Genomic DNA, 12,969 nt, shown 5'->3' on the forward strand with positions numbered 1-12,969 from the left:
AGGGGAATTGTGGAGTCCCGGCTAAAAGTAGCTCCTTTTAGCCAACACCATTAAAACAGATTAACTGGTTATTCATCTCATTGCTGCTTTTGGGTGTGTTCATACTGAAAGTTTAGTACCTCTGGATCTGTAGCTCTGTGAAACCCAAACTAAGTCAACACTAATCTCGCAGACCAGTTCCAATCCAGGGTCCAGTCTGACTCGAGAGAGAATCACGATGAGGGTTCACAGGGCGGCCTCGTGCTATTTCCATTTGACATGGATTGAGTGTAAGTCCAAAGTGCTCGGGATGGGGGGTATCTGTTAATTGAAGTGTTTGGAGAGTTCCACATTCTCACCACTCTCTGGGTAAAGAAGTTTCTCCTGAATTCCCTATTGGATTTATTAGTGACTAACTTATATTGATGATTCCTAGTTCTGGTCTCCCCCACAAGTGGAAACATCTTCTTTACTTCTACCCTATCGAACCCCTTCATAATTTTAAAAGACCTCTATCAGGTCACCCCTCAGCCTACTCTTTGTCAGCCAGTTCTTATGCTGAAATTGTACAGGGCTTTGGTGAGACCACACCTGGAGTAGTGTGAACAGTTTTGGTCTCCTTACTTAAGGAAGGATATACTTGCCTTGGAGGCAGTGCAATGAAGGTTCACTAGATTGATTCCTGGGATGAGAGGCTTGTTCAATAAGAAGAATGAGAGGTGATCTCATTGAAATGTATAAAATTCTTGGAGGGCTTGACAGGGTAGATGCTGAGAGGCTGTTTCCCCTGGCTGGAGAGTCTAGAACTAGGGGGCATAGTCTCAGGATAAGGGGTCGGCCATTTAGGACTGAGATGAGGAAAAATGTCTTCTCGGGGGGGTTGTGAATCTTTGGAATTCTCTACCCCAGAGGGCTGTGGATGCTCAGTCATTGAGTATATTCAAGACTGAGATCGATAGATTTTTTTTTGGCACTAAGGGAATCAAGGGATATGGGGATCGGGCGGGAAAGTGGAGTTGAGTTTGACGATCAGTCATGATCTTATTGAATGACGGAGCAGACTCGAGGGGCCGTATGCTCTATTTCTTATGTTCTTTTCGAGAGAAACGAGCCCTAGCTTGTTCAGTCTTTCCCGATAGTTATAACCACTCAATTCTGGTATCATCCTTACTGCACCCAGTCTACCTGTGGTTTGAAGCTGCTGCTTTCTTGTCTGTTTATTTTTAGTGCTGCTGTGGGAAGCTTATCTCCTTTTCCACCCCCTTATCACTGCCAGTCAGTTCCAGGCTGCTTGCTAAACACACACTTACCAGCTGATATTGTGTGTGTAATTTCTGTACATCACGAATCAGAATATTACTCATTCAGCTGTTTTCATCTAGTGTAGTATTTGGCAAATGCATAATTACCTCTTGTAAATATTTTCTCTCACACATTTAAAAAATGGTTCAAAATGATCTAAGATTTTTTTTTAAGAACTGAATGCTTGAAATACACAACAGGACTATCAGTGTCCAAAAGGCAGGTTTGGGTATCAGATGAAGGGTTTGATTAGAAGGGATAAACCTGTCTTTTGCCTTTCAATCCCTAAAGGGTGGTGAATTTTTTTTGTGGTGATTTTGAGTACAGATGAAAAAGTAGAGAGACTGAGTAAAAGTCAGGTGGGCTTGTTATAGGGAGAGCAGTACAGCCACGGTACATTGTGTCTGAACTCGACATCCATGTGACTGGTTTCAATAGAACTTTACATTTATCAGAAAAAAGATATTAAACATATTGTTTACAATTGATATAATTCAATAATGATTTGCTGCCAGTTTCTGGTTATGAGTTTGGAACAATCCTGCTGGTTCCTCTCTCACATCCCAGCTCCAGGTCTAAAGTCAGTGCTAACAATATGGATTGTCATTAAAAACAAGTTTGGAATCAGAATTAAGGGGTTGAGATGGAGAAAAATAGAAAGTCACCCTCATCCGTGCCTTTGTTACCTCCAGACTCGACTATTCCAATGCTCTCCTGGCCGGCCTCCCATCTTCCACCCTCCATAAACTTGAGCTCATCTAAAACTCTGCTGCCCGTATCCTAACTCGCACCAAGTCCCGTTCTCCCATCACCCCCTGTGCTCGCTGACCTATAATTGGCTCCTGGTCCGGGAACGCCTCGATTTTAAAATTTTCATCCTTGTGTTCTAATCCCTCCATGGCCTCGCCCCTCCCTATCTCTGTAACCTCCTCCAGCCCTACAACCCTCCGAGATCTCTGCGCTCCTCCTATTCTGGCCTCTTGCACATCCCCGATTTTAATCACCCCACCATTGGTGGCCGTGCCTTCAGCTGCCTGGGCCCTAAGCTCTGGAATTCCCTCCCTAAACCTCTCCGCCTCTCTCTCCTCCTTTAAGATGCTCCTTTAAACCTACCTCTTTGACCAAGCTTTTTGTCACCTGTCCTAATATCACCTTATCTGGCTCGGTGTCAAATTTTGTTTGATAATCGCTCCTGTGAAGCCCCTTGGGACATTTTACTATGTTAAAGGCGCTATATAAATGCAAGTTTTTTTTTGGTGAAAGAGAAGGGCAGCAGGAAGATGTGGAGAGTGAGAGAGCAAGAAAGAGTGAAAGAGGTGGAGAGACAGAGACTCACTGGGCTGATAGAGAACAGAAGACGGGCAGATTTTAACAAGGAATGTCAGAGGCAACAGGAAACCCCTGGTCGAGTTTGACTGTGGGCTTTCTCTCTGTGTAACACAGCAAGGCTGCCTGCTGTCAGGAACAGGAATTCCTCTCCCAGATTCCCGACACATTGTGCTCCCTGTCATCGATCCCATGTCCCGGATCCTGGTGCTAACCCCACTTTCTGGAACGAATTTAAACCACGTGATTTTTTTTAAACAGTGTATGATTTCCCCCCTTTCTCGAATAAATAGACTTTTCTGTACAGATCAGGAAGTCATTGAAGAGTTGACGAATTTTGGAATCACAAATGACTGGATTTCCTATTTTTTTCATTTCCCTCTGGGTTTCAGGGCTTCAGTTTCTGAAGTTCACTCACTTTTGACAGATTCTCTTTCCCGTTAATGTGACCTTTCCACCGACTCGGGACCCGCTGCTTCCGGGAAAATATAATCAAATATTATTACGGCTTTTAAATATTTACAGGACAGGGCGCACCGATCTGATGTGTTTAATATCGATTTAAATTCACTGAAATTTCCTTTGAGAAATGTCACGTAAGGGATTTTCATACGAAACCTTTACACCATTAAACGTCGCGACACGCAATTTAAGTTCGTTTATAATCAAATAATGAACAATTCTACTTAGATTTTTTTTCGACCAAAGTCTAGAAAGTAATGACGAAGACACGCGATTCTAATTAAAACTAACTGGAAATCTGAAACAGCAAATAGCTGGAAACACTCAGCAGGTCAGACGACATTTGAGATTTGGACCCTGGATCAGAGCTGGCCTGAGGTGTCCCCTCCAACATTCACCTGCCTTTTCTGTTCATATGTTAAATAGTTTTATATAAAACATTCACTGAGTCAGTCTGTCACCCCAACCATTATCATTCAGTAAACACTGGTAAAGTAAAAATTATAAACTCCCCCAAATTGAATATTTACTTTTATTATCACATTGGATCAAACCGAGAGCAGCTGAAACGAATGAACAAATTTCGGACGGTGTGTTTATTAAAACTATTAACTTAGTGCAATCTCTTCGTTAATTGTAGTTAATTCTCTTTAATGATCTAACGGATAAACTGTGAGGGGAAGGCGGGGGCAAAGATAAACTCCAACACCGGCTAAAGGTAATCACAGCCAATGAATTATTTTGGCGAAAATGAAAGTTTCTTTTTTAACTTTTTATTTCCAAATGGTTAAATCTTCACCAATGTCAGTATTTGAGGGAGCAGATTATTGTTCACACTCTCCCCTTCCCACAGCGAGTCAGGTGCATCAGATTTTTCGGGGAATCAGTGAGGGCTTTTGAACAAACTCTGTGGGATATTTTGGGTGGGATGTTGTTCACAGAGCCGGGAATCAGCGAGTGAGCGGCTCAGCCGGGTATTTCCTGAGCTGAATCAGTCAGTCAGTGGAGGGGAGGGAGAGGGATGCCAGCCCTGCAGGTTCCTGCACTCGTCTCAGCCCAACCTAACAGAAAATAAGAGATGTGTGTGGGGTGGGGGAGATGGAGTGGGAGGAACTGTCTTTAAGAAACTCTCTGTCACCCTACTAAGGGAGCAGGTCTTTTGAATTTACTGGGAAGTTTGTTACTGATTGTACCCAGGTTACAACAGAGACCCCGTGTGAAAATATTAGCAGCACTTTAGGGAACAGTGGTGTAGTGACTGTGTTACTGGACTAATAATCCAGAGGACATGAGTTCAAATCCCATCTTGGGAGTTTGAGAATTTGAATTGAGTTTTTTTAAAATCTGGAAATAAAAATCCGGTCTCAGTGTCAGTGATCATGAAGCTGTCGGATTGTCGTAAAAACCCAACTGGTTCACTAATGCCCTTTAGGGAAGGAAACCTGCCGTCCTTACCCAGTCTGCACCTGCATGTGACCCCAGTCCCACACCAACTCTTAACTGCCCTCTGAAGTGGCTTTGTAAGCCACTCAGTTATATCAAAACCACACGGACTGCAGCGGTTCAGAAAGGCAGCTCACCACCACCTTCTGAAGGGCAACTAGGGATGGGCAATAAAGGCCGGCCTCGCCAGTGATGCCCACATCCCGAGAATGAATTTTAAAAACTTTCCAGCCCTGATGTGTAACCAGATACAGAGTCAGTAATTGAAAAGGTGGAATTTCCTGCTTCATTAATATCAACCCCAGGACCAGCGTTTGCTCAGTGTTATAGCAGATGTCCAGTATGCAATAAAAATCTAGAAGATATTAATTTATTACATCCATGGGCAATGTCTGTCAACTTTTTTCCACTATAAGTTCCTTATGTGTGCATTTATAATAAAAACTGCCTTCTTAAACCTCTGAGTAATTGCACCCACTGTCTAGTGCACCCAGTGGTAGGAGGGCATAATTACAGCAACAGTAATTTCTATTAAAAAAAACAAGGAACTCAGCAATTTCTAACAGAAATATTAAAAGGACAGAATGTATGACTTAAAATGGGGATAACTGTGACCCGGCGTGTGCCAGCTCCCCAAGTGTGCCCGGGACCCGGCGTGTACCAGCTCCCCGAGTGTGCCCGTGACCCGGCGTGTACAAGCTCCCCAGTGTGCCCGTGACCCGGCGTGTACCAGCTCCCCGAGTGTGCCCGTGACCCAGCGTGTGCCCGTGACCCGGCGTGTACAAGCTCCCCAGTGTGCCCGTGACCCAGCGTGTACAAGCTCCCCAGTGTGCCCGTGACCCGGCGTGTACAAACTCCCCAGTGTGCCCGTGACCCGGCGTGTACAAGCTCCCCAGTGTGCCCGTGACCCGGCGTGTACAAGCTCCCCAGTGTGCCCGTGACCCGGCGTGTGCCAGCTCCCCAGTGTGCCCGTGACCCGGCGTGTGCCAGCTCCCCAGTGTGCCCGTGACCCGGCGTGTGCCAGCTCCCCAGTGTGCCCGTGACCCGGCGTGTGCCAGCTCCCCAGTGTGCCCGTGACCCGGCGTGTGCCAGCTCCCCAGTGTGCCCGTGACCCGGCGTGTGCCAGCTCCCCAGTGTGCCCGTGACCCGGCGTGTGCCAGCTCCCCAGTGTGCCCGTGACCCGGCGTGTGCCAGCTCCCCAGTGTGCCCGTGACCCGGCGTGTGCCAGCTCCCCAGTGTGCCCGTGACCCGGCGTGTGCCAGCTCCCCAGTGTGCCCGTGACCCGGCGTGTACAAGCTCCCCAGTGTGCCCGTGACCCGGCGTGTACAAGCTCCCCAGTGTGCCCGTGACCCGGCGTGTACAAGCTCCCCAGTGTGCCCGTGACCCGGCGTGTACAAACTCCCCAGTGTGCCCGTGACCCGGCGTGTACAAACTCCCCAGTGTGCCCGTGACCCGGCGTGTACAAACTCCCCAGTGTGTACAAGCTCACATTATGCACCTGCATTTGAAATCTGAGAGGAATGTTGATTGGTTCCTGGAATCTGTTCACAGCTATACTGAGTAGAGCCAGTGGTCACATTATCTAATGATGTCATTAAAACTTAATGGAATGCAGGGATACCTGGGTGGTACCCGGTATGTTGATTGACGGTTCAGTGCTCTAATTAGTGAAAGAGTTGTTGCTACATACCTGGCTAAACAGATGAACAGTTTGTCCTTCTAGAGTGCATCAATCATAAATTTAACATTAGGCAAATCTGATACTGTGCACTGCAAATGTTGGTGTGTCTTTATCTGTTTGTTTCTAAGTGAAAGCTTCAGATGGCACTTGAGGTGTCCGCCTTGGCTGAGTGGTAGCACACTCACCTCTGAGTCAGGAGGTCATGGGTTGATGTCCCACTCTCGAGATTTGAGCTGATAGTCTAGGCTGACACACCCAGTGCAGTACTGAGGGAGTGCTGCACTGTCGGAGGTACCGTCTTTCAGATAAGCCATTTAACCGAGGCCTCGTCTGGCCTCTCGGGTGCATGTAAAAGATCCCACGACACTATTTCAAAGAAGAGCAGGGGACTTTTCCCAGTGTCTTGATCAACATTTATCCCTCAACCAGCATCACTAAAAAATGCATTATCTGGTCATTATCACATTGCTGTTTCTGGGATCTTGCTGTGCGCAAATTGACTGTTGCAATTCCTACATTACAACAGTGACTACATTTCAAGAGTACTTTTTCATTGGCTCTAAAGTGCTTTGGGACGTCTTGAGATAATGAAAGGAGCTATATAAATGCAGGTTCTTTCATTATCTGAGTTTAAATTTATGTCAGCCCAGCGGGAGGAGAATCTTTGAGCATATTGTTCATGGTTAGGACAAATTTCTTTGCACACAAAGAATTGGGGGGAAATTGGTTTGGCCTAAGCGCAAAATGGGGGATAATGGAAGGTATATCAGAACCAGAGGTGACATGAGGAAACATTCTTTACACAGCAAGTTGTTGTGATCTGGAATGCGCTGCCTGAAAGGGCGGTGGAAGCAGATTCAATAATAACTTTCAAAAGGAAATTGGATAAATACTTGAAGGGGGAAAATTTGCAGGGCTATGGGGTAAGAGAGGGAAGTGGGACTAATTGGAGAGCTCATTCAAAGAGCTAGCACAGGCACAATGGACCGAATGGCCTCCTTCTGTGCTGTAAGATTCTATGATTCTTTGATTCTATGATCAGAGGGCCTATCGTCCTAGTACACACTGCTCGCAGGGGATCTTTCCTCCTGCCCACGAGGATTGGAAAATCACTGGCAGTGCGCTCGTGATTTTCTGATAGGTGTGGTTGATGGGCAAAACTCGCCCTTGATGGCCAATTTTGTTGGGTTTGGGCTATCGGGCGTCAACATTTAAACACGTCGCCAAGAAGGAGGAACAATGGCATCTCCCTAGCGGTGAGAAACTGCAATGGCACCAACTCGAAGACTCCAGGTGGCGGGCGCTGGTTCAGAAGCGATTTTTGTTCCTCGGTAAAATACTAAAATAGAGAGTACCTTTTAGTTGGGTAGTACCAATGTCATGTGAAGTTTGAGCAAGATAGTTTATGCAATTCGTCCTTCCCTTCCCGTATGCTGGTTAGAATTATGCCCAGGCTGTGGAGGAAACATTGAAGGTGGTGAGGCAAGGGATTCCCAGACAGAAGCCATTGGCTCAGTTGATAGCTCTCGAGCAGTTGTAGATTCAAGCTCGACACTAGGATTTAAGCATGTTATCTAGATTAGCCCTTTCGGTAAGATACTAACCCACAGTCACACTTGCCTATTCATCAATGATCTCATGACACTATGAAGAAGAATAGGGAGCCATCGCCATGTCCTGGCCAACATTTGTCCCTCTTACAAAACCACCAAAAGAACAGGTTAGCTGAGTACTCATCTCGTTTGATGTTTCTGAGACTGAGCTGGTACTGAATGGTTACTTTAGTCAAGTGCGTAACAAAGTCACTACATGCCAAATGTATCTCATTATGTGATGAGTTTAGAGACGCCTTGATATGATAAAAGTGCTAAATAAATGCTAACATTTCTTTAATTGGGACTTTCTAACCAATCAAGAATTCATTTCACTCATTGACATCCTAATAGTTGTAGTGAGAGAGAAATGTCATCTCTTTCTTGGTTGGGTTGAATTCCGCTCTAAGTAAAGGGAGGACAGTGATGTCTCGTGATCATAAGTTGAAAGATGTCCGTGCTGGAGAATTAAGTACTTTCCCTTTTTGGATATTTGCTTCAGAGTTGGGTACAACGACCAGTTAAACTACTCTGTCCCAGAAATGGGGCTCAGCCCTGGCTCAGATGAGCATTCCCCCCGTACCAGAATGAACTCTTCCATCGTCTTCGAGCCACCCACTTGGCCTCTCGTGTTAGATTGCCAACCTAGTGCCAATTTGTGCCAAATTATGGGTTGCCCTGTATTGTGGCCTCACACCCACTAGGAATTGGGTTGAGAATGCCCTGTTTAGTTTTACATTGGACTCTTACAGCAAACGGAGAGAGCTTTGATCCTAGGGCAGGATTTAGACCCAAGTCCCAGAGGTGACAGGACAGTATGCTGACCCACCACACTACCCAGTTCCCTAATTGGTCAGTTCTCCTTAACATTATTTTATTACCTTGTGCCACCCCCCCCCCAGGATCTTGTTTTTCCTAAATGAAAGGATGCTTCAATTAAAATCAGCAACAGTATCACAAGAACAAAGTGTTTTTGTTCTATTACAGACACTCCTACAAGCCAAACAGTATAGTAAACTGACAACATAATTGCCATCTGCCCACACTGTAACACAATTATTAATCGTTTCCGAGCATGATGTAACACACCTAGAGATTTGCATGACAGGGTTGGCAGTCGATGAATCTACATGTTAGATACCTTGACGGTAAAGTTTTAGAGTAACCCACTCACCTCTGGGTTCTGAGATTCCAATCCCGCTAGAGACCAGGCTTGGCATTTGGCAGATAGATTGAGAGCATTTCCTCAGCAATTCAGACTGGGGGAGGATACAGGACAGGATGAAGCAAGAGACTTGTTAAAAAAATCAGTAATGCAAATAAAGATCATGGAAAATATATGCAAGTGGCCAATAACCAGTAGGACAACAAAAAGAAACAGGGACCCGGATAAATTATTCTGCTTTATGTAGACATTTATGTAACGTGCAACTTTGGATGAAAGGCAATCATAGAATCTGGAAATGCAATGCAAAGAAAGAAAGAAAGAACCTGCATTTATATAGCGCCTTTCGTGACCTCGGGATGTCCCAAAGCGCTTTACGGCCAATGAAGTACTTCTTGAAGTGTAGTCACTGTTATAACATAGGAATAATGTTAGTGTGTTGCTCAATGGCAAACAATGCCTCATAATGTAAGTCCTTATTAATTTTGCACCTTATTTAACTATCCGTTAACTTTAAAGATGCAGATGCAAGCTGTGAAAGAAGCATATTGTATTAGGTTTCATTAAAAATGAGTACTCTGTTGCTTGTTCAGGCTACAGGGTGTGACAAGACCGCCTCCAGCCAATGGTCTTGGCTGCTGGTCAGCAGATTAATGTGTTGGGAGTAATGAATGGAAAGGGCTTCATATAACTCAGTGGGTGACAAGTAACTTGAGATGGGAGATAGTACGATATGCTCTGCCTCCAATATACAGTTGTTGTAATATTCTAACTGCGGCCTAACATTTTATACATCTAATTTTGGGCGCCTTACTTCAGGAAGGTTGCCAAGGCCATTAAGAAGGTGCAGAAGGCTGTGGAGGCCCAAGTCACTGAATATATTTAAGAAGGAGATGGATAGATTTCTAGACAAAAAAGACATCAAGGGGTATGGGGAGAGAGCGGGGACACAGAAAATAGGCAGGAGTAGGCCATTCGGCCCTTCAAGCCTGCTCTGCCATTCAATATGATCATGGCTGATCCTCTATCTCAATACCATATTCCCACTCTCTCCCCATACCCCATGATGCCTTTTGTGTCGAGGAATCTATCTATCTCATTCTTAAATATATTCAGTGACTTGGCCTCCACAGCCTTCTGTGGTAGAGAATTCCACAGGTTCACCACCCTCTGAGTGAAGAAATTTCTCCTCATCTCAGTCCTAAATGACCTACCCCGTATCCTGAGACTGTGACCCCTCGTTCTGGACCCCCACAGCCAGGGGTAACATCCTCCCTGCATCCAGTCTGTCTAGCCCTGTCAGAATTTTATATATTTCAATGAGATCCCCTCTCATTCTTCTAAACTCGAGTGAATACAGGCCTAGTTGACCCAATCTCTCCTCATAAGACAGTCCTGCCATCCCAGGAATCAGTCTGGTGAACCTTCACTGCACTCCCTCTATGGCAAGTATATCCTTTCTTCGGTAAGGAGACCAAAACTGCACACAATATTCCAGGAGTGGTCTCACCAAGGCCCTGTAAAACTGCAGTAAGACATCCCTGCTCCTGTACTCAAATCCTCTTGCAATGAAGGCCAACGTACCATTTGCCTTCCTAACTGCTTGCTGCACCTGAATGCTCACTTTCAGCGACTGGTGTACAAGGACACCCAGGTCTCGTTGCACCTCCCCTTTTCCCAATCTATCACCATTCAGATAATAATCTGCCTTTCTGTTTTTACAACCAAAGTGGATAACCTCACATTTTGCACGTTATACTGCATCTGCCATGTTCTTGCCCACTCACCCAACTTGTCTAAATCACATTGGAGCCTCTTTGCATCCTCCTCACAGCTCACATTCCACCCCAGCTTTGTGTCGTCTGCAAACTTGGAAATGTCACATTTAGTTCCCTCATCCAAATCATTGATATATATTGTGAATAGCTGGGGCCCAAGCACTGATCCCTGCGGTACCCCACTAGTCACTGCCTGCCACCTGAGAAAGACCCATTTATTCCGACTCTCTGTTTCCTGTCTGTTAACCAATTTTCAATCCATGCCAGTATATTCCCCCCAATCCCATGTGCTTTAATTTTGCACACTAACCTCTTGTGTGGGACTTTATCAAAGGCCTTCTGAAAATCCAAATACACCACATCTACTGGTTCTCTGTTATCTATTCTACCAGTTACATCCTCAAAAAAAACCCAGTAGATTTGTTAAACATGATTTCCCTTTCATAAACCCATGTTGACTTTGTCTAATCCCATTTGTATTTTCTAATGTTCTGTTATCACATCCTTTATAATAGACTCTAGCATTTTCCCTACTACTGATATTAGACTAACCGGTCTGTAGTTCCCTGTTTTCTCTCTCCCTCCTTTTTTAAATAGTGGGGTTACATTTGCCACCCTCCAATCTGCAGGAACCGTTCCATAATCTATAGAATTTTGGAAGATGACAACCAATGCATCCACTATTTCCATGGCTACCTCTTTTAGTACTCTGGGATGCAGATTATTAGGCCCTGGGGATTTATTGGCTTTCAGTCCCATTAACTTCTCCAGCACTTTTTTTTACTAATATTCATTTCCTTTAATTCCTCCTTCTCACTAGACCCTTGGTTCCCTAGCATTTCTGGGAAGTTATTTGTGTCGTCTTCTGTGAAGACAGAACCAAAGATTTGTTTAATTGCTCTGCCATTTCCTTGTTCCCCACAACAACTTGCATTTTATATAGCCCTTTTAATGTAGTAAAACATCCCAAGCAGATTCACAGAAGCGTAATCAAACAAAAATTGACTCCAAGCCAAAGAAGGAGATATTAGGACAGGTGACCAAAAGCTTGGTCAAAGAGGTAGGTTTTAAGGAGTGTCTTAAAGGAGGAGAGCGAGGTAGAGGGGCGGAGAGGTTTCGGGAGGGAATTCCAGAGCTTAGGGCCCAGACGGCTGAAGGCACGGCCACCCAATGATGGAGCGAAGGAAATTGGGGATGTGCAGAAGGCCAGAATTGGAGGAGCGCAGAGATCTCGGTTGTAGTTGTAGGGCTTTACTATTGGCTATTGGCCCTAGTTTCCATGGAACCACATCCCAATAAGATTAGAATTTTCAAGAGGAAAGAGAGGATAATAGAGAGAGAGAAACAGACATGTGGAACATTGTCATGCACAGCTGAGTCACCGCTTTCAAACCGTGGTGAAGAATAGGGCTTCCATTGGATGGCCTCTGTGGTTGGCAGAGTTCCTGTTTGAAAGCTTCAGCTGTTAGATAAGATCAGTGGCGCTCCTCCCAGTCCCTCCCCAGTGGGTGGCCGGCCTCACTGTGGCAGTCTCGCCATCACACACGGTGACAAAAACAACGGAACTATACCACCCACATGAGGGAGAAACCAAAACCTGCTCACCTTGCAGAATTGAAGAATTCCTGTATTTCTTGAATCAGAAGTTGAACGGTAATGGGAGGCCGGGGTAGGGCGGAATTAAAAGAGGAACAATGCTGAGTGATGACAGTAACAAGCCTCAACGAGACTACATAGGGAGAATGCCTCTGTCCAGTATTTCAGTGCAGATGTTAATCTGCTCATTTTAAATGGAGTACGGTAGTGTAGTGGTTAACTCTCGCTCCACAGATGCTGCCTGACCTGCTGAGTTTTTGCAGCATTTTCTGTTTTTATTGCTGGTTTCCTTGTAGTAATTATTGAGTTATCTCTACTCCTCATCTTTTATCTGTTGTCCTCTCCTCCCTTCTTTGTTTCGTTCAGTCCTATACAGAGAATTTGTTGTCTCCCAGTTCCCAGTTCTGATGTAGAGTCTGCACATGATACATTAACCTGCTTCAGATCTTTACAGATGCTGATAGAAGTCCTGTGCACTTTTGACAGTTTCAAGTTTGTCGCACTGTCTAGTACAATGTCAGTGTTAATTCTCTGCATAACTCATACACTTGGATATTGAGGGAATCTCTAAATTTTCTGGTGGCAGCAGATATTGGGAATGGGCTAGGATTGCCAATTCTGGTTGGACATATTCCATGCAGTTTC

The sequence above is a fragment of the Heptranchias perlo genome, chromosome 26 (genome assembly GCF_035084215.1).
Source record: "Heptranchias perlo isolate sHepPer1 chromosome 26, sHepPer1.hap1, whole genome shotgun sequence".
Lineage (NCBI taxonomy): Eukaryota > Metazoa > Chordata > Chondrichthyes > Hexanchiformes > Hexanchidae > Heptranchias > Heptranchias perlo.